General features: G+C 43.4%; 1 long non-coding RNA gene across 1 annotated transcript in view; it reads left to right on the top strand.

The window, feature by feature from the left end:
• The window catches only part of LOC309605633, a 37,427-nt gene extending 15,285 nt beyond the window's left edge, over window positions 1-22,142 (top strand). The window contains exon 3 of the long non-coding RNA XR_014231459.1: window positions 20,149-22,142. This is a non-coding gene — a long non-coding RNA (uncharacterized lncRNA). The remainder of the gene's footprint in view (window positions 1-20,148) is intronic.

Below are 22,142 nucleotides of genomic sequence, written 5' to 3'. Positions count from 1 at the left end.
TTCATTTTTCAATTTCAGTAAACATGTGTTTCCCTATGGAACACATATCTCATCTGAATTCTAGCTCCAAACGAATGGCTAGATAAGGCAGAGAGCCTTGCCCTGAGCTTGCTTCCCTTTACTCCTCCCTACTCTTATGGATTCACCTGAGATCTTACCACCAGAATCTTCACCACTTGTGAAATCTCTACCTTCCAGTTCTCCAGCTCACTTGTTCTAGTCACTTGATGTTGTGGTGGGCAGAACAGAGGTCCCCCAAAGATGTTCACATTCTAAACCCAGGAACCTGTGAATATACTACCTTACATGGCAAAATGGACTTTGCAGATGTAAAAAAGTTACAAAGTTTAAGATAGCTAGGTTATCCTGGATTGTCTAGGTGGGCCCAGCCTAATCCCATGAAGCCTTAAAAGCAGAGAACTTTCTCTGGCTGGAGTCAGAGAAATGCAACAAAGAAGTAAAGCAGAAGAGATGTGGCAAAAGGGGCAGTCAGAGATATTTGAAGTGTGAGGAGGACTCCATGTGCTGTTGCTGGTTGGAGGATAGAAGAGACAACATAACAAGGAATGCAGGAGTTTCAAGAAGTTATAGAGGACTTCCCTGGTGGTCCAGTGGCTAAGACTCTGTGCTCCCAATGCAGGGGGCTCAGGTTTGATCCCTGGTCAGGGAACTAGATCCCTCATGCTGCAACTAAGAGTTCGCATGCTGCAAATAAAGGTCCCACATGCACAACTAAAAAAAAGATCCCTCATGCTGCAACTAAAAAAAAAAAGATCCTACATGCCCCAACAACGATCCTGCACGCAGCAACGAAGATCCTGCGTGCTGTAACTAAGACCCGGTGCAGCCAAATAAATAAATAAATAAATATTAAAAAAAAATAAAGAGCTGATGCTAGAAATTAAAAAGAAAAAAAGAAGTTATAGAGACTCCTGGCTGACAGCCAGAAAGGAAATGGGGACCTGAGCCCTACAACCACAAGGAATTGAGTTCTTTTTTTTTTAAAGTGACGTATAATTGACTTACAATATAATTGACTTACAATATTATATCAGCTTCAGGTGTACAACATAGTGATTCGATATTTTTATACATTACAAAATGATCACCAAGATAAGTCTAGTTACCATCTGTCAGTATACAAAGTTATTAAAATATTATTGACTATATTCATGCTGAACATTACATCCCTATGACTTATTTATCTTATAACTGGAAGTCTGTGCCTCTTAATCTTCCTCACCTATTTCACACATCTACCCCTCCCCCACCCCACCACTGGCAACCACCAATTTCTTCTCTTGTATCTATGAGTCTGTTTCATGTTTATTCCTTTGTTTCATTGTTTGGATTCCACATATAACTGAAATCATATGGTATTTGTCTTTCTCTGTCTGAGATTTCACTTAGCATAATACCCTCTACATCCATCCATGCTGTCGCAAATGGGAAGATTTAATTCTTTTTTATGTTTTTTTAAAAAAATTATTTATTTATTTATTTATTTTTGTCTGCGTTGGGTCTTCATCGCTGCTCGTGGGCTTTCTGTAGTTGCATTGAGCGGGGGCTACTCTTCGTTGCGGTGCGCGGGCTTCTCATTGTGGTGGCTTCTCTTGTTGCGGAGCACAGGCTCCAGGCATGTGGGCTTCAGTAGTTGTGGTATGCTGGCTCAGTAGTTGTGGCGCACGGGCTTAGTTGCTCCGCAGCATGTGGGATCTTCCCGGACCAGGGCACGAACCCGTGTCCCCTGCATTGGCAGGCGGTTTCTTAACCACTGAGCCACCAGGGAAGTCCCTCATTGTTTTTTATGGTTGGGTGTATATATATATATATTTTACATCTTATTTATCCACTTACCTATCAATTGGCACTTAAGTTGCTTCCATTATGTTGGCTATTGCAAATAATGCTGCAGTGAACATAAGGGTGCATATATCTTTTCAAATTAGTGTTTTTGGATTCTTTGAAAAAATACCCAGAAATGGAATTGCTGGATTGTATGGTAGTTCTATTTTTAATTTTTTGAGGTAATGTCATACTGTTTTTCATAGGGCTGCACCAATTTATATTCCTACCACCAGTGTACAAGTGTTCCCTTTCCTCAATATCCTCACCAACACTTATTATTTGTTGTCTTTTTGACAATAGCCATTCTGACAAGTGTGAAGTGATATCTCATGGTTTTGATTTTCATTTCCCTGATGATTAGAGATATTTAGCATCTTTACATGTGTCTGTTGGCCATTTGTATGTCTTCTCTGGGGAAATGTTCAGGTCCTCTGCCTATTTTTTTTTAATTAAATTAATTAATTAATTAATTAATTATTTTCTGCGTTGGGTCTTCGTTGCTGTGCACGGGCTTTCTCTAGCTGAGGCGAGCGGGGGCTACTCTTCATTGCGGTGCACGGGCTTCTCATTGCAGTGCCTTCTCTTGTTGCAGAGCACGGGCTCTAGGCATGTGAGCTTCAGTAATTGTGGCACATGGGCTCAGTAGTTGTGGCTCACGGTCTTAGTTGCTCCACGGCATGTGAGATTTTCTCGGACCAGGGCTTAAACCCGTGCCCCCTGCATTGGCAGCCGTATTGTTAACCACTGCGCCACCAGGGAAGTCCCTCTGCCCATTTTTTAATTTTTTTTTTTTTAAATATGTTGAGCTGCAGGAATTCTTTGTATATTTTGGATATTAACCCCTTATAGGATATATCATTTGCAAATATCTTTTCCCATTCAAGAGTCTGTCTTTTTATTTTTAAAATTTATTTATTTTTTGGCTGTGCCATGTGGTTCTTGGGATCTTAGTTCCCCGACCAGGGATTGAGCCCAGGCCCACAGCTGTGAAAGCACAGAGTCCTAACCACTGGACTGCCAGGGAATTCCCTCTGTCTTTTCATTTTGTTGGTAGTTTCCGTCACTGTGCACAAGCTTTTTGGTTTGATGTAGTCTCATTTGTTTGTTTTTGCTCTTGTTTCCCTTGCCAGAGGAGATATATCCAAAAAAATATTGCTATGGTTTATATCAAACAATGTATCGGCTATGTTTTCTTCTCAGAGTTTGTAAAATTTCAGTTCTTACATTTAAGTCTTTAGTTCATTCTGAATTTATATTTGTGCATTGTGTGAGAGAGTAGTCCAGTTTGATACTTTTCTTTTCTTTTTTACGATTTATTTATTTATTTTTGGCTGTGCCGGGTCTTAGTTGCAGCATGCATGTGGGATATAGTTCCCCGACCAGGGATCAAACCTGGGCCCCCTGCATTGGGAGCGCTGAGTCTTACCCACTGGTCCACCAGGGAAGCCCCTAGTTTGATACTTTTGCATGTAGCTGTGCATTTTTCCCAGCACCACTTATTGAAGACACTGTCTTTCCCCCATTGTATATTCTTGTTGTAGATTAATTGCCCATATAAGTGTGGGTTTATCTCTGGGCTGTCTATTCTGTTCCATTGATCTATGTGTCTGTTTTTGTGCCAGTACCATACTGTTTTGATGACTGTAGCTTTGCAGTATAGTTTGAAACCAGGGAGAGTGATACCTCCAGCTTTGTTCTTCTTTCTCAAGATTGTTTTGGCTCTTTGGGGTCTTTTGTGTTTCCATACAAATTTTGGAATTATTTGTTCTAGTTCTGTGAAAAATGCCATTGGTATTTTGATAGGGATTGCATTAAATCTGTAGATTGCCTTAGGGAGTATGGTCATCTTAATAATATTAATTCTTCCAATCCATGAGCATGGTATATCTTTCCATTTGTTTGTGTCATCTTTGATTTCTTTCATCAATGTCTTATAGTTTTCCAAGTATAGATCTTTCACCTCCATGGTTAGATTTATTCCTAGGTATTTTATTCTTTTTGATGCAATTGTAAATGGGATTGTTTTATTAATTTCTCTTTCTTGTATTTTGTTGTTAGTGTAAATAAATGTAACGGATTTCTGTATATTAATTTTGTATCCTGCTATTTTACTGAATTCACTTATTAGTTCTAATAGTTTTTTGGTGGTGTCTAGCATTTTCTGTATATAGTATTATGTCATCTGCAAACGGTGACAGTTTCCTTATTGATTTTCTGTCTGGATAATCTGTCCATTGATGTAAGTGGGGTGTTTAAGTCTCCTACTATTATTGTGTTAGTGTCAAAATTTCCCTTTATTCTTGTTGATATTTGCTCTATGTATATGTGCCTCCTATGTTGGGCACATATATATTTACAATGGTTATGTCTTCTTCCTGGATCTTTCCCTTTATCATAATGTAATGTCCTTTTTTGTCTCTTGTTACAGTCTTTGTTTTGTTTTTTTTTCAATATTTATTTATTTATTTGGTTGCGCCGGGTCTTAGTTGTGGCATGTGGGCTCCTTTAGTTGCAGCAGGCAGGCTCCTTAGTTGTGGCTTGAGGGTTGCTTAGTTGCAGCTCACCTGCTCCTTAGTTGTGGCACCAGTCTTTGTTTTAAAGTCTATTTTGTCTGATATAAGTATTACTACCCTAGCTTTTTTTTTTTTAATGAATTTATTTATTTTATTTATATATTTTTGGCTGTGTTGGGTCTTCGTTGCTGCATGCGGGGTTTCTCTAGTTGCAGTGAGTGGGGGCTACTCTTCATTGCGGTGCACAGGCTTCTCATTACAGTGGCTTCTCTTGTTGCGGAAAATGGGCTCTAGGCATGTGGGCTTCAGTAGTTGTGGCATGCAGGCTCAGTAGTTGTGGCTCATGGGCTCTAGAGCGCAGGCTCAGTAGTTGTGGCGTATGGGCTTAGTTGCTCTGCGGCATGTGGGATCTTCCCAGACCAGGGCTCGAACCTGTGTCCCCTGCATTGGCAGGCAGATTCTCAACCACTGCACCACCAGGGAAGCCCCAACCCTAGCTTTTGCTTTTTTGTTTGTTTCCATTTGCATGGAATACCTTTACCCAATCATTTCACTTTCTGTCTGTGTCTTTAGATCCAAAGTGAGTTTCTTGTAGGCAGTATGTTTATGGGTCTTGTGTTTTTAACCAATTAGCCACTCTATATCTGTTGATTGGAGCATATAGTCTATTTACATTTAAAGTAATTATTGATAGGTATGTACTTATTGACATTTTGTTAATTGTTTTCTGATTTTTTTTGTAGTTCTTTTTTTTTTTTCCCTTTCTTCTTGTTTTGCTTTCTTCCCTTCTGATTTGATGACTATCTTTTAGTGTTATGTTTGGATTCCGGTCTCTTTTTTGTGTATCTATTATAGGTTTTTGATTTGTGGTTACCATGAAGTTCATATATAACTACTTATAAATATACGTGATTATTTTAAGTTGTTAATCTAAGTTTGAACACATTCTAACAACCCTACATTTTTACACCCCCCCCATGTTTAATGTTTTTGACATCATATTTTACATCATTTTGTTTTGTGTATCCTTTCATTACTTATTGTGGATATAGGTGATTTTACTACTTTTGTCTTTTAACTACTAGCCTTGTAAGTGGTTGATCTACTACCTTTACTGTATAATTACCATTACCAATGAGATTTTTCCTTTTGTAATTTTCATAATTCTGGTTGTGATCTATTCTTTTCTGCTTAGAGAAGTCCATTTTATATTTCTTGTAAAGCCAGTTTAGTGCTATTTAACTCTTTTAGCTTTTGCTTGTCTGTAAAACTCTTTATCTCTCATGCAAATCTGAATGATAGCCTTGCCAGGTAGTGTATTCTTTGCTGTAGTTTTTATCCTTCATCACTTTGAATATGTCAGGTAGCTCCCTTCTGACCTGCAAAGTTTCTGCTGAAAAGTCAGCTGATAGCTTTATGGGAGTTCCTTTGTATGTAACTAGTTGCTTTTCTCTTGCTGCTTTTAAGATTCTTTCTTTATCTCTAATTTTTGCCATTTTAATTATAACGTGTCTTGGTGTGAACCTGTTTGGGTTCATCTTGTTTGGGACTCTCTGTGCTTCCGGGACCTGTTTTCTTCCCTAGGTTAGGAAAATTTTCAGCTATTATTTCTTCAAATAAGTTCTCTGCCTTCTTTCTCTCTTTCTTCTCCTTTCGGGACCCATAAATGCAAATGTTGGTACACTTGATGTTGTCTCAGAGGTCTTTTTTTTTTTTTAAGATTTTTTGATGTGGACCATTTTTAAAAGTCTTTATTGAATTGGTTACAATATTGCTTCTGTTTTATGTTTTGGTTTTTTGGCCCCAAGTCATGTGGGATCTTAGCTCCCTGACCAGGGATCAAACCCGCACCCGCTGCATTGGAAGGCAAAGTCTTAACCACTGGACCACCAGGGAAGTCCCCTCAGAGGTCTCTTAAACTATCCTCATTTTTAAAAGTTCTTTTTTTGGGACTTCCCTTGTGGTGCAGTGGTTAAGAATCCGCCTGCAAATGCAGGGAACACGGGTTTGAGCCCTGGTCTGGGAAGATCCCACATGCCGCAGAGCACCTAAGCCTGTGTGCCACAACTACTGAGCCTGTGCTCTAGAGCCTGCAAGCCACAACTACTGAGCCCATATGCCACAACTACTGAGCCCACGTGCTGCAACTACTGAAGCCCGCACGCTCTAGGGCCCACCTACCACAACTACTGAGACTGCATGCTGCAACTACTGAAGTCTGTGCACCTAGAGCCTGTGCTCTGCAACAAGAGAAGCCACCGCAATGAGAAGCCCGCGCACGCAACGAAGAGTAGCCCCTGCTCACCACAGCTAGAGAAAAGCCCACGTGCAGCAACGAAGACCCAACGCAGCCAAAAGAAAAAATTCTTTTTTCTGTTCAGCTTAGGTGACTTTTACTACTCTTCCAGTTTGCTGATCCATCTCTCTGTATCATCTAATCTACTATTGATTTTTTTCTAGTGTATTTTTTATTCAGTTATTGTATTCTTCAGCTTTGTTTGTTTCTTCTTTATATTTTCTCTTTGTTAAACTTCTCATTGTGTTCATCCATTCTTCTCCTGAGTTCATTGAGCATCTTTATGATGATTACGTTGAATTCTTTATCTACCCAGATTACTTATCTCCATTTCACTTAGTTCTTCTTCTAGAATTTTGTCTTGTTCCTTAGTTTGGAACATATTCCTCTGTCTCCTCATTTTGCCTAATTCTTTGTGTTTATTTCTATGTATTAGGTAGGTTGGTTACATTTCCCAATCTTGGAGAAGTGGCCTTATGTAGAAGACGTCTTATGAGCCCCAGCAGCACACTCCCCTCTTATCACCAGAGCTATATGTTCTAGGGGTGCCCCCTATGTGGGCTGTGCTGGCCCACTGGTGGGAGGGGATGGGTCCTTGTGTGACTGGCTGCATGGCCCGGGGGGTGTGGGGCTGGTGCCGGCCTGCTGACTGGGGAGCCAGGACCTGGTGGGGCAGGCCGTGTGGCCCAGGGGTCCCAGGACTGGTGCTGGTGAGTGGGTAAGTTCACAGCTAATAAGCTAGAGGCAGTACTCCAAAAAGTCACTTGCCAGAACCAGTGTCCTCATGGTAGAAAAAGCTCCCCAAATTGGTTGTGGTCAGCATCTGTGCCCCAGGGAGTCCCAGTTGCCTCCTGCCTCTCCAGGAGGCTCTCCAAGGTCAGCAAGTGGATCTGACCCAGGATCCTTTAAAATTACTGCCTCTGCTCTGGGACTTGAAGCATGTGACATTTTGCATGTGCCTTTTGAGAGCAGAGCCTCTGTTTCCTACAGCCCTCTGGCTCTCTGTACACAAGCCCTGCTGGCCTTGAAGGCCAGATGTTCTGGTGGCTCATCTTCCTGGTGCAGGACCCCTGAGCTGGGACCCTAATGTGTGGCTTGGACCTTTCAACTTAGGGAGAACCTCTGCAGTTGTGATGATCCTCCCGTTTGTAGGTCACCTCCCTGGGGGTGTGGGTCTTGACTATACTGTGTCTCCATTTCTCCTACCCATCTCATTGTAGTTCCTTCTTTATATCTTTAGTGGTGGAAAATCTTTTCTGCTGATCTTCAGATCGTTCTCATAGATAGTTGCTCAGTAAATGGTTGTGTGCTTGTGGGAGGAGGTGAGTTCAAGCTTTTCCGAGTTCACCATCCACACCTCCTACCTCAAGGAACTAAATTTAGTTAGCAACCTGTATTATCTCAGGAGATTTCTCCTTAGAATCTCCTGAGAGGAATGCAGTCCAATCAACACTTTTTTTTTTTTTTTTAAATATTTATTTATTTATTTATTTTTGGCCATGTTGGGTCTTCATTGCTGAGTGGGCTTTGTCTAGTTGCAGCGAGCTGGGGCTACTCTGCGTTGCAGTGCGTGGGCTTCTCATTGCAGTGGCTTCTCTTGTTGCAGAGCACGGGCTCTAGGCGCGCGGGCTTCAGTAGTTGTGGCTTGCAGGCTCAGTAGTTGTGGTGCACGGGCTTAGTTGCTCCGCGGCATGTGGGATCTTCCCGGACCAGGGCTCGAACCCGTGTCCCCTGCATTGGTAGGCGGATTCTTAACCACTGCGTCACCAGGGAAGTCCCTCCAACCAACACTTTGATTTCAGCTTTTATGAGACTCTGAGCAGAGAACCCAGTTGAGCCATGTTGTACCTGTACTTCTGACCTACAGAACTATGTGATAATCAGTGGGTATTGTTTCAAGCAACTTAGTTTGTAGTAATTTGTCTGGCAGCAATATTAATAGAAAATGAATATGCTGTACTACAATTATTTACATTATATTCTTTTAAAAAATTTATTTCATTTATTTATTTTTGGCTCTGTTAGGTCTTCGTCGCCGTGCGGGCTTTCTCAAGTTGCAGTGAGCGGGGTCTATTCTTCATTGTGGTGCGTGGGCTTCTCATTGCGGTGGCTTCTCTTGTTGCGGAGCACAGGCTCTAGGCACACAGGCTTCAGTAGTTGTGGCACGTGGGCTCAGTAGTTGTGGTGCACGGGCTTAGTTTTCCGCGGCATGTGGGATCTTTCCAGACCAGGGATCGAACCTGTGTCCCCTGCATTGGCAGGCGGATTCTTAACCACTGCGCCACCAGGGAAGTCCCAATTCACATTATATTCTAAGCCATTGATCCCCACCACTTTATCACTATTGGTCAGTCCCTCAGGCCTTTATTTCCTTTCTTTTCCAGTTTAGACTCTCCAGTCTGTCATTATAATTATTTCCTTATAAGCACCCTCATGCCTCTTGTTCTTTCCCTTTATTGCAGTGCTGCTCAAACTTGACTGGGCGTAGCATAAGCCTCACCTGAAGGGCTTGTTAAAACACAGATTGCTGGGCCCTACCTGCTGAGTTTCTGATTCAGGACATATGGAATGAGGCCTGAGACTTTACATTTCTTACCAGTTTTCAGTGATTCTGATGCTGCTGGTTGGAGACCACACAATGAGAACCACTGCTTTGCTACAATCACCCTGATTCAACTCCGCTCTGTCTTTTCTGCACCTGCAACCAAGTAGCTGGATGTTGCTCAAGAGAAATCACCAACTGGGCTGACTGCTTTTGTTTAAATTTGTGATTACAGACTCCAAATGGGCCCTCAACAACTGCCTAGCTGTCCTCTCACATTTCCCTAGTAAGGTCTCTAACTTTTCTCTCTTCTCAAACCTCCAATAGCCTGCTCACTCTTAGTTTCAGCAGATAACCTCACCTCCCACACTTCATTCAGGAAGCCGAAGCCAGGAGATGGGAACTCCCTCTTCTTCCCACCTACGTACGAGGCTCTAACTCTGCTGGAGGCTGCTCCTTCTTCCCTCCCATCACCAGCCAACCTCTCCTCCTACGCTCTGCATCCCACTGCTCTCACCTCTCCAAGAACTCTGCTTCTTTAATCCCCTCCTTTCTCCTATGCTACTGATTGTGTCAATCTGGTTATGCCTTGTATCCCCATTTTTAACCCTCCCTTGATCCTATTTGCTCTCCCGGCCACCATCCCATTTCTCCACTCCCATTCACAGCAAAAATTCTTGAGAAGGTTGTCGACTTACTGTGTTTCTACCTCCTCACTTCCCATTCCCTCTTTTAAAAGATGCATGGGAGGTGTATTTGTTTATTGACTAAATATTACATTGAATACTTTGTATGTGTTGAGCGTTGTTCTGTGGTCCCCACTATCATGAGTTGGTGGACAAACCCCAAAATATGGTATTTAGAGCGAGTGACAAGTGCTACGCAGAAAACAGAAGAAAGTGGTGGTTTTCATGATTCATAGGGCATTCAAGAAATATATATTGAGCACCTACAATGCACTAGGAATAGTTTTAGGCCCTGAGAATACATCAGTGAAAAAGCAAAGGTTTCTGTCCATATGGAGTTTACATTGTATTGGAGAATATAGAAAATAAACGTTGATAACAAAAAGTTAAAAGTATATATTCGTGTTATGTGATATAAGGAAAAATAAAGCAGAGAGAGTTAGGCAGTGTCTGCAAGGGGACTGTAATTTTAAATAACGTGGTCAGATAAGGCCCCACTGAGAAGGTGACTTGAGGAAAGACCTGAGGAAGCTAGAGGAGTTAGCTGGGCAAATACCTGGGGGAAGAAAGGGTAGGAGCAAAGGCCTCAGGGCATGAGCATGCCTGGTTGGTTAGTGTAACTGCAAGAAACTGCAAGGAATGACGGGGAGGAGTTGGCCTGGAGCTAGTGGAGCAAAGGGAATGACCGAGAGTCATAGAGGAGCCAGACTGTGAAGGGCAGAGTTTGGTAAACTTCTCTGTAAAGTGCCAGATAGTAAATATTTTAAGCTTTGCAGGCCACACATGGTCTGTCACATATTCTTCCTTTAAATTTTTTTTTAAAATTTATTTTTTATTTTTATTTATTTTTTGGCTGTGTTGGGTCTCTGTTGCTGCGTGCGGGCTTCCTCTAGTTGCGGCGAGTGGGGGCTACTCTTCGTTGTGGTGCGCAGGCTTCTCATTGCGGTGGCTTCTCTTGTTGCACAGCACGGGCTCTAGGTGCGCGGGCTTCAGTAGTTGTAGCACTCGGGCTCAGTAGCTGTGGCTCGCGGTCTCTAGAGCGCAGGCTCAGTAGTTGCGGCGCACGGGCTTAGTTACTCCGCGGCATGTGGGATCTTCCCAGACCAGGGCTCGAACCCGTGTCCCCTGAATTGGCAGGTGGATTCTCAACCACTGCGCCACCATGGAAGCCCCCCTTTAAAATTTTTAAACAACTTTTAAAAAGTGTAGTAGTCTTCTTTCCTGTGCAGTACAGGGGTCTGGCCCTCTGGCCTTAGTTTGCCACCCTCTGAGACCTTGTAGGCTGTTGTAAAGATCTTGCTTTTACCCTGAGTGAGATGAGAGGCACTGGAGGATTCTGACCAGAGGAGTGACAGGACCTCGTTTAGATTTTAAAGGATCTCTCCCACTGTTGTGTGGAGAACAGACTGAAGGGGCGGGGAGGGGAGTTGTGTGAAGGAGGAAGCAGGGACACTAGAGTTTATGTTATATGTGGGGCAAAATAAACCACCCCATAACTTAGAGGCTGAAACAACAAACTTTTATTGTTACTCATGGTGCTGTGGGTCAGGAATTCGGACAAAGCACAGCAGGGCTAGCAATTTCAGGGGGCCTGGAATGTCCCATATGGCTCCTTCGCTCACATGTGTTCACACACAGTCAGGGTCTGGCTGCAGCAGCAACACTGGGGTCACAGTTCTGATGGTTTAGTACTTGCTGTTGGCTGGATTCCTTGGTTCACCTCTAGATGGTCTTATAGCTTCTCCCTCTTCAAGTGGCCTCTCTAACAGGGTAGCCAGACTTCTTTTTTTTTTTTTTTTCCTCTTGGCCATGCTGTGTGGCTTGCGGGATCTTAGTTCCCCGACCAGGGATCGAACCCGCGCCCCCTGCAGTGGAAGCGTGGAGTCTTAACCACTGGACCGCCAGGGAAGTCCCAAAGCCAGACTTCTTACATGACAGTGCAGGGCTTCCAGAAGTGTAAAATTAAAAGCTGGCACACCTTCTAAAGACAGGCTCAGCACTGGCAAGCATCAGTTCTGCCACATTCTCTTATTTAAAGCGGGTACAGGGCCACCTTGGTTTTGAGGGGAGGAACCATTCAAGGACATGAATACAGGAGCTGTAGTTCACTGGGGGCACCAAAGTGATAGTCCAGCACCACTGAAAGCTATTTTAATAATTGAGGCAAGATGTGATGGTTTGGACCAAGGTGTTAGCAATGGAGATGGTAAGAATTCAATGGTTTCTGGATATGTTTTGAAGGTAGAGTTGAGAGGATTTGCTGATGGCATTTTATGCAGGTGTGAGACAGAGGGTCCAGGGTAACTCTGAGGTTTTCAGGTTGAGCACCTGGAAGAATGCTATTTACTGAGAAGCAAAAGACTGGGGGATGGGCAGGGTTAAGGGGGCTGTCAGGAGTTCCAGCTTGGAATTTTAAGTTTGAGATTTCTATTGTGGATACTCAAGTGAGATATGAAGGAACAGTTGAATATGCAGGTTTGGAGAGGTCTGTTGTAGATATATAATTTTCAAGTTGTCAGTGTATAGATGGTATTTTAAGACCATGAGACAGGATGATATCACCAAGGCAGATTAAAAGCAAGAAAGGGAAATTTCCAGGAGGCAGAAACCAAAAAGGAGCCCAAAGCTAGTATGATGAGCAGAATTAGAAGCTGGGACAAGGTAGGTCTCAGGCACTAAGGATGGGATTTAATGTTGTTACAGCAACAGGAGATGAGGCTTTGGACTTGGTAAGACTTGGAGCTGGAATGAAGGTCCCATCATAAAGTATGAAAGGGTCCACTAAAAGTCTAGCAGGGTGAATAAAAATCCGTACTCCATGGAGAAATTTCAGAACAGTGTGGACAAGGAGGTCTTCCTAAAACCTTTCTGAGAGAAAGAACTGTTTTCTACAAAGCCTCAAAGATCAGAAGGCATCTGAATTCTCACCTTTCTTATGGAAAGCTAGGAGGCAATGGAAAAATGCCTTCAAAATACTGAGAAAAAATAATTTTCAACTTAGAGTTCAAACCCTACCAAGCTATCAAGTATTTTCAGACATGCAAAATCTCAAAAAATGTTACTTCCAATGCAATTTTGGGACACAACAGGAGAATTTGCTCCAGTAAAGCAAGGGGTTAAACCAAAAGGGAGAAAGAATGGGAACTAGAGGACCAGGTCTTCATCATGAGAGAGAGGTGAAGGAAATCCCCAAAATGATGGTGAATGGAGAATCCAAGATGACGATGATCCTGCTAGCTTAGAGGACAACCAGCTTCCACTGGAACAAGTCAGAAGGCTCCAGAGGAGATTTCAAGGAGATGGGATAGATAGCGTGCCTAAAGGGAAGAAGTATACTTGAGAGGAGATATACACAGCTGATGGAACATTTGAAGATACATTAGGATAAGGACATAGAAAACTAAGCAAGCAAAAATCTAGACTTAAAAAAAATTTTTTTTAAGTAGTTAATTTATTTTTGGCTGTGCTGGGTCTTTGTTGCTGCACGTGGGCTTGCTCTAGTTGTGGCGAGTGGGGGCTACTCTTTGTTGTGGTGCGCGGGCTTCACATTGCGATGGCTTCTCTTTGTTGCAGAGCACGGGCTCTAGGTGCGCGGGCTTCAGTAGTTGCAGCACGTGGGCTCAGTAGTTGTGGCTCGCAGGATCTAGAGAGCAGGCTCAGTAGTTGTGGTGCACGGGCTTAGTTGCTCCACGGCATGTGGGATCTTCCCGGGCCAGGGCTCGAACCCGTGTCCCCTGCATTGGTAGGTGGATTCTTAACCACTGCACCACCAGGGAAGCCCTAGACTTATTTTTAAAAAGGGAAAACAAAACTAAAACTAAAAGTTGCCAATTGATTGTAATATGCGTCATGATTTCAGAGATGTTAAAATGTGAACAAATGTACATGTTAGAATCAAAACCCAGTTGTTCATTAGGAAGGGCCTGTGAGTGGTAAGAATTTCTTAATTTTTATATGCTGAGATTCACCTCCCCTAATACTCTTGAATAATAATTTGGCAGAGTCTAAATTTCTTTCATTCCTAAGGCTTTTCCTTCAATTCTGGAAAAAACATACCCAGTACTTTTCAAATATTGCTTTCTCTGCCATTTCTTTCAATTCTCTGGAACTCCTATTATATAAATATTTAAACCTTTTAATCTGTTCTCCATATTTTAACTACTGTTTCTTTCTGTTTATCTCATGTTATACTGTGAGTGAGTTCCTGAGTTCTCTCTTCCAATTCTCTAATTCACTCTCCGAGTGTGTTCAATCTAGAGTTTCTCCCGTTATGGCCTTTTTTTATTTTTTATTTTTGGCCACCTTGTGTGGCTTGCGGGATCTTAGTTCCTTGACCAGGGATTGAAACTGGCCCTCTGCAGTGAAAGCGTGAAGTCCTAACCACTGGACCTCCAGGGACTCCCCTGTTACGGCCTTTTAGATTTCAATTAGGGTATTTTTCATTTCAAGGATTTCTAATTGGTTATTGTTCATATTGTTTCATTTCAGTCTATTTTTGCTTAATAATTTCCTTTTGAAATGGAAGGTGTGCATTCATCTCTGAACATTTTCAACATCCTATTTTAAAGTCTTCCTATACTCTTTTACAAATTTCCAGTGGAAATTTGAGAAAATTTCTGATCTGATGGTTAATTTCAAAGGCCATCTTTCTCACCAAGTAGCTTCTTTCATATGTTTTGGAATTATGGTTCGAGTGAGAAAAGATTTGTTTTTGTTTGATTTCTCTCTCTTTCTGACTTTCCTCTCATCCCTTCTCAGGATGCCACCATCTGGCCCTCTGGACCTCAACCTAGAGCCAGGGCTGTGGATTATGATCCTCCAGCCCCAGATATTAGGGATATGGCATATCTAGTCAAGGGCCAGTAGACAACTTGACAATCCCTGGTAGCAAGGTGTCCTCACCTCCCCAGGCTCTAATAAAGTCAGAGTTCCTAGATTGACAGCTGTTTTCTTCAACTTCTTTTCCCAAGCAGTGGAACCCACATCAGCCTCTGCTATCAAGCCGTGAGTTTCAGTCCCTCACATTGAGGGGAGCACTTTACCACCACAGGAGCTGAACGCCCACCCAGCTGCCAAAGTCCAGCTTCCAGACTTGGAGCCCACAAGCCTGAGACATGGGCCCCACTGATCTTACTGTGTTTCTATTTCATTTCTGGCTCATGGAGATATGTGAGGGTCCAGCTATATCTTTCTATTTATTTATTTATTTTTGGCTGTGTTGGGTCTTCGTTGCTTTCTCTAGTTACGTCAAGTGGGGGCTACTCTTCCTTGCGGTGCACAGGCTTCTCATTGCGGTGGCTTCTCTCGTTGCAGAGCACGGGCTCTGTGTGCACAGGCTCAGTAGCTGTGGCTCGCGGGCTCTAGAGCGCAGGCTCAGTAGTTGTGGCGCACAGGCTTAGTTGCTCCGCAGCATGTGGGATCTTCCCAGACCAGGGCTCGAACCCGTGTCCCCTGCATTGGTAGGCAGATTCGTAACCACTGCGCCACCAGGGAAGTCCCAGCTATATCTTTTTTAAAATTCATTTTTATAATTTTAAATGTCATGGCTGGCTATGTGTTTGAAGTAAAGGGGTTTTGGGAGATAAAAACTCACTTCCTTGTGTTGACTTCAATCTCCTCACACCTGCTTTCTGCCCCCCACCCCTCTACTGAAACCACTAAGTCAAATCCACTGATGCGGGGCTTCCCTGGTGGCGCAGTGGTTGGGAATCTGCCTGCCAATGAAGGGGACACGGGTTCGAGCCCTGGTCTGGGAAGATCCCACATGCCGCAGAGCAGCTGGGCCTGTGAGCCACGATTACTGAGCCTGCGCGTCTGGAGCCTGTGCTCCGCAACAAGGGAGGCCGCGATAGTGAGAGGCCCGCGCACCGCGATGAAGAGTGGCCCCCGCTTGCCACAACTAGAGAAAGCCCTTGCACAGAAACGAAGACCCAACACAGCCATAAAAAAAAAATTAATTAATTAAAAAAAAAAAAAAAAGCCACTGATGCTGTTCAAGTTGCCAAATCCAATGCATGTTTCTCTCTCCTAATCGTACTTGACTATTTGGCAGCTTTTGTCATAACTTCTCCGTTCTTAAAACATCGCTCTCTGTTTGGCTACCCAACAGTCTCATGATTCTCATTCTCTTTGTCATTTGCAGCTCAGTAGATCAGCTATTTTAAGATATTCCTTTGTCTTCTGCCATTTATTGTTGCTCATGATGACCTGCTAAAGCCTGTTCATCTTTTGTAGGTAGTCTGTCTTTTTCCATAGGTTGCTTTTAAGATTTTTGTTTCTTATATTTGATGTTCTCCAGTTTTACCATGATGTCTAGGTAGGCATTTATTTGTATTTTGCTCAACATTTTGTGACCCGCACCTGATGGATAATGTGAATTCGGGTCCCACATTTGTGCAGAACAGGCTTGGGGTTCTAATTTATCATTGGTGATTCCTTTTCTGCCTGTCGCCCAGGCCAATGGCAGACTTTATTGCTCCTTCCCCAGGCTGGTAAGCAGAGTTTTTCTATCCTCCTGTGGGGAGTAGATAGGATTTTTATTCTAATTCCAGGCCTTGTCAGGGCTCAAGGCCTCATCTTCTGCTGCCACAGCAACATTAAAATCCCATCCCTAATGCCTAAGACCTATCCTGTCTCAGCTTCGCATTCTGCTTACCATGCTAGCTTTGGGTTCCCTTTTGATTTCTGGCACCTGGGAATTTCCCTTTGTGGTTTTCAATCTCAGATACATCTTAAGAAAAAATTATCCAGCATTTTCTTTGTGTGAGCAGTGAGTCCTGCTTCAGTTGTGTCAGCTTGTCTTGGTTTCAAGACACTGTTTTGGAACTCAAAGCCAAAAATTTGACTCTTTCTCCTCACTGGGTTCGAGTCTTCTTTCCTGTGTCAATAAACCTCATCTACAAGATCTAGTACAACTAAGCTGACGAAAATTGAGTTTCGGTCAATTGAAGCCAATGTTTAATACAGCGGGGTTTGGGAATTTCTGACCTTCAGGATAAAGTTCAAGTTCCCCAAATGTTCTTTTTTTTTAAATTGAAGTGTAGTTCATTTACAAAATTATATTAGTTTCAGGTGTACAGCATAGTGATTCAATATTTTTATAGATTGTTCCCCAAACATTCTGATCCTATATATGTTCCTAACTCTATTTCCTGTTATGCTCTCTTATACACCCAATGCTTTTTTTAAAATATAAATTTATTTTATTTATTTATTATTTTTGGCTACGTTGGGTCTTCGTTGCTGCGCGCAGGCTTTCTCTAGTTGCAGCGAGCGGGGGCTACTCTTCCTTGCGGTGCACGGGCTTCTTATTGCAGTGGCTCTCTTGTTGCGGAGCAGGGGCTCTTGTGGTGCACGGGCTTCAGTAGTTCTGGCTCGCAGGCTTCAGTAGTTGTGGCTTGCGGGTTCTAGAGCGCAGGCTCTGTAGTTGTGGCACACGGGCTTAGTTGCTCCACAGCATGTGGGATCTTCCTGGACCAGGGCTCGAACCTGTGTCCCCTGCATTGGCAGGCGGATTCTTAACCACTGCGACACCAGGAAAGCCCACACCCAATGCTTCTGACACACCCAAGTACCTGTTATTCTCCATATGCCCCTGAGATTTCTCACATCCACGACCTTGCATATTACCCTTTACCCAGAATATTTTTGCCATCACTTCAGGACAAATCCAACCTGTCTTTCAAAGTCCAGCTCAACTGGTGCTCCTACAAAGACTGGCTAATCTTTCCAGCCTAAAGTTATCTGCGTTTCCTCTGGATTTCTGTCACTGATGGAGGCAGCTATGGTATAAATGACTGAATCTGTGAATTGATATCAGGACCTGGTTCTGCTACTCCTTAGCTATCTCCTTTTACCTCTCTGAGCCTCAATTTTTCTTATATAAAACAGAGATAGAAATATCTACCCCATGGAGTTAAAATTTCTTTTGGCTCTTTTGATTTTGAGTGGCAACAAAACCCAACCCAAACTGGCTTCTGACGAAACAGCATTTATTGATTTATATAGGTGAAAAGTCTAGGGGCAGAGATGGCTTCAGGCATGGGTGAAGTCAAAGCTCAAATGATATAATCAAGACTCTGTATCTTTCCTTCTTTCAGTTCTGCTTTTCGCTCTGTCACCTTCAGGCTCAGGTTCAAAGAGTGGCAAGATGGTTGGCAGCATTCCCAGAACCCACAGTCTTCGTGCTTCAAGTCCAGCAGACAAACTTGAGAATCTCTTTCTCAGAAGTCCCAACTAGGGAATTCCCTGGCGGCCCAGTGGTTAGGACTCCGCACTTTCACTTTCACTGCTGAGGACCCGAGTTGGATCCCTGGTCGAGGGAATTAAGATCCTGCAAACTGTGCAGTGTGGCCAAAAAAAAAGAAAGAAAGAAGTACCAACTGGATTTTCATTGCTCTCAGTGGGTCATGTTCCCATCCCTGAGGTGGTCACTATGGCCAGGAGAACTTGATGCTTGGGTTGGCTGCGGCCCAGGAGACTTGTTCTGCCTCAGACCCTGGGTGCAGGCCTGGCAGCAGCACACAGGACCAGAGTGGGTGGCTGGAGATTCTTCACTGAGAAGTTAGGGCACACTTACCAGAAGGGGGAAAGGATGCTGAATGAGAATAACGGCAGATGTCCATCACAAGTATGTCGAGGATCAAATGAGATAATATACGGAAACTGACCTCAGAAAGCCCCATTCAAATATAAATGATGATTATTCTTTGGTTATCTCTCTCTTGTGGCATGAAGCGCTTTCTTCCTTTGATTACAGTCATCAAGTTCATGCTTTATCTCCCCTACTGCACCCTGAGCAGTTAGGGAGCAGCGTATGTGTCCTAGTCATCTCTGGGGCATTTCACCACTTCTAACTCAGCACCCAGAAAATAGGAAGTACTCAAAAATTGATTACGGAGTAACTGAATGAGCCTAAATTCCAAAGCATTCCCCAGAATTGTGCTAATCCCTAGGCCAAACTCTTGAAGGCCTGGGAGAACTTTACACTTTCATTGCAGTCATAGGTAAGTCAGCTCTAGCTTTTTTCGTGGTGGGTGGGGGTTAGCGTGAGAAATACTTTCAGGAAGGTGTGTCCTTGCATTGATTTGTTGACATGGCCAACCAAAGACCATTCAGAGAAGAGAAAAGTCCTTCTGGTTTGTTTATATTTTGACTTATTTGATTTCTGGTTTAGTTTTCTCTTCCTGCCCTCACTGTTAGCAGGGTGAGCTTCAGGAAAGTACAGACTGAGTGAAAGAATTTCCCAAAGGCACTGACCAGCAGAACAGGTTTGGGGTTCCCTCCTGCTTCTTGAGGCCTGAGCGTCCAGGAAGTTTTGAGTTTAATTAAGGGAACTGGGTATCACATCTAGTTGAGCAGCTGGAAGACCAGCCCAGTGAATCTGTTCTGTGTCTCTGCAGTTGTATTCATTTCCTTAGATTTCCTATCTGAACACAGAGACTGGAGCTACTGGGGCCATACTGGAGTTTAGGAAACGAACTCTTAAAGAGAGAGGATGAAGGACCCAAATCACCTCTTGAAATAGTCTACAGCTGACTGCTGCTCCAAAGTTGGCCTGGACCTGCTTTTTTGGCTGATTTTGCAATAAAAACACTAACTCTTCAGCCACAAGTGTTAAGTAGGAAAGGCGATATGGCTTAACATATAAATATATGGAGGCTGTAGGGACCCACTAATTTTCAACCTGCCCTCTCTTTTGTGGTAGCAATAATCCTAATCCAGAAACCTGGGCCCTAACAGGGCAGAAACAACAGGGACAGTTTTTTAGAGAAGGAAAGTTACATGATTATAGATATTGTGAACGTGGACATAAGCACTTGACTCAATTGCAGTCATTGTTGGAAACAGTGTTTTAGCTCCTGTATATCAAAGAAAATTGCTGATGGGCGGGGGAGTGGGAATGAGAATTGTCCAAGGGTACTGTTAGGAGGTGAGGAGTCATCAAAGGAAAATCTGATCTGGGCGGGTCAGCAGCACCCAGCCTCTGCTTGGTGGGCTTGAGAACACAGGCTGGGTGTTGCTTAAAAGGAACTCCCTGTTCTCTATCTTCACTTCCTGGACTGTCCAAGTCAGTGCAGATTCATTTCTGGAAGGATATCCCTTGACCTTACCTCCCCTTCGTGTCTCTGTCACTTCCCCAGTTGGCATTTTATCTCTCTTCCTGACACTGGCTTCCTCTTCGGGCCTCAGCAGTGTTCTCACAACTCTTTTGCGTAACACTCTTCTTGCCTGAACCTGCTGTTTGGTCTCCCTTCCCCACAGGTAGCCACAGGTGTTCTGCCCAGGCACCTGCAGCAGCACAGCCTTAGAGAAAGGGCCTGGACTTGGAAGCTACACAGAGGTGAGTTCTAATCCTAGTTCTGCCATTTATTAACAGGATGAACTTGAGCAAGTTATTTCATTTCCCTGAGGTTTCAGTGTCCTCATCTGTAAAATGGGGATAATTTTTCTTACTGGGTTTCTATGAGGATTTGATAAGATAAAGGACCTAGGACAGTGAGCAGGTTGACCCTCTGTAAATAGCAGCTCTTGTTAAGAGTGAAGAGCAGGCTGGCGAGGACACATTATTCAAATGCCACCTTCCCACCTCGCCAGTGATAGCATCTGACCAACAGAATCAGGCGTTTACCCTAGCGGAAAACTCCTGCAGAGATGGAGCCTCCACTTCCTCATTTGTAATGTGCTGTAATATTTCACAGTCTGTTAGTCCGGAAATTGTTCTTACTATCTAGCCTAAGTTCCTCCTGCTACCGTGTGTCATATCACAATTTTTAAAAAATGACACACAAACAGACCCATGAAAATGAGCAGATTTTTCTGTGAGTCAGAGGCATTCACAGGCCTTGGGTTTACTCTTATCTTCAAGAAACCAGGGAATATTTGTTGTGTGACCCCTGCAGACCAGAAACTTGTGCTGGGCTTTGCTGGGAAGCTCCAGGGAGGTGTGACAAGACTCTCTTGGGACTCATGTCTCGTTTGGACCAGTGGTCCTCAGAAAGACTGAGGTCTTTCTCCCTCTCTTTTAATATTTTGGTTACAGATGAATGACTAATCCTAATTTATAAAGCCGGGGAAGACAGCAAAGCAATTTAGTAGGACTGATCATGCTGGTAGCTAATCACAAATATGCAACTTGGCTCTGACAAGGATTGAAATAAAAATTGTCTTTGTCTTTGAGATTTAAGCAGAAGACACCAACCAGCCCCACGGAACAGATTATTTTGTTTAACTATGCGTGTGCATTTTGCAACTAATCCTTCTTACTGGGCTATTACTATGAATCACGTCTTTTCAGCTATGTAGCCCCAGATCTCAGTGTCTGAGAAGCTCCTGTGGGAAGAAAATGTTTGCAGGCTTCCACATATGTCTACCCTCTGGATGTACTCTAAAGTTATGGGCTGAGCTGCAAACTGGCCGCCTGTGGACCACAGACAGCCCGTAGATGTGTGCTGTTTCGGTTTTGTTCTTTTAGTTGAACTGGTTGCCCTAATCTAAAACTCCACAAGACTCACATGATCCAGTTTTTTGGCTTCTCTTGAAAAAGGGAAGATCTGGCAACACTGAAGCTGCATTTCCTCACAGCAGCATCACCTGGGCCTGAGCGGAGACGGGAGCACCGTTTCTCACTGCTTCATTCCCACTCATTTTCCTTCATGCACGGATCCTGCCTGGGCCTTGAAGGCATTTAAACTGGGGGCTCCTGGCCTGTGAAGTCCCCTTTGGTCACTGATAGCACAGCTGCTAGTGATCTGTTCCTTTGGACACTCTAACCTCTCTTCCTACACCAGAAACCAGTGTTTGTAATTTCTACAGATACCAGCAGAAATCAGTTGTGATCCCAGCATAAGTCAGTGTTTGTGATTCTTGCAGCTATGTCTTCCCTGAGTTTAAAATCAATGCCACGGTTGAAGACACGTGTCATGTTACCAGTAGGTTCTCATATGAGGGTCAACGGCATGAACCCCTGTTTGAAATTTGCCTCACCACACTGTTTCTAGGTTGTTCAAAGTCCAGCGGGCTTCTGTCTGTGCAGAGGAACATTCTCTACAACTTCCGGTATAACTGATGCTCAATTTATCCAATTTATATGCCTAATAAACGAAACTAATAAATTTTTGGGGGGGGGTTTCATTTTACTTTATTTTTTCTTTAACATCTTTGTTGGAGTATAATTGCTTTACAATGGTGTGTTAGTTTCTGCTGTATAACAAAGTGAATCAGCTATACATATACATATATCCCCATATCTCCTCCCT

Source organism: Balaenoptera borealis, assembly GCF_965194805.1.
Source record: "Balaenoptera borealis genome assembly, chromosome: 11".
NCBI lineage: Eukaryota > Metazoa > Chordata > Mammalia > Artiodactyla > Balaenopteridae > Balaenoptera > Balaenoptera borealis.
Note: the sequence above shows the minus strand (reverse complement) of the source record. Positions and strands in the feature narration are given on the sequence as shown.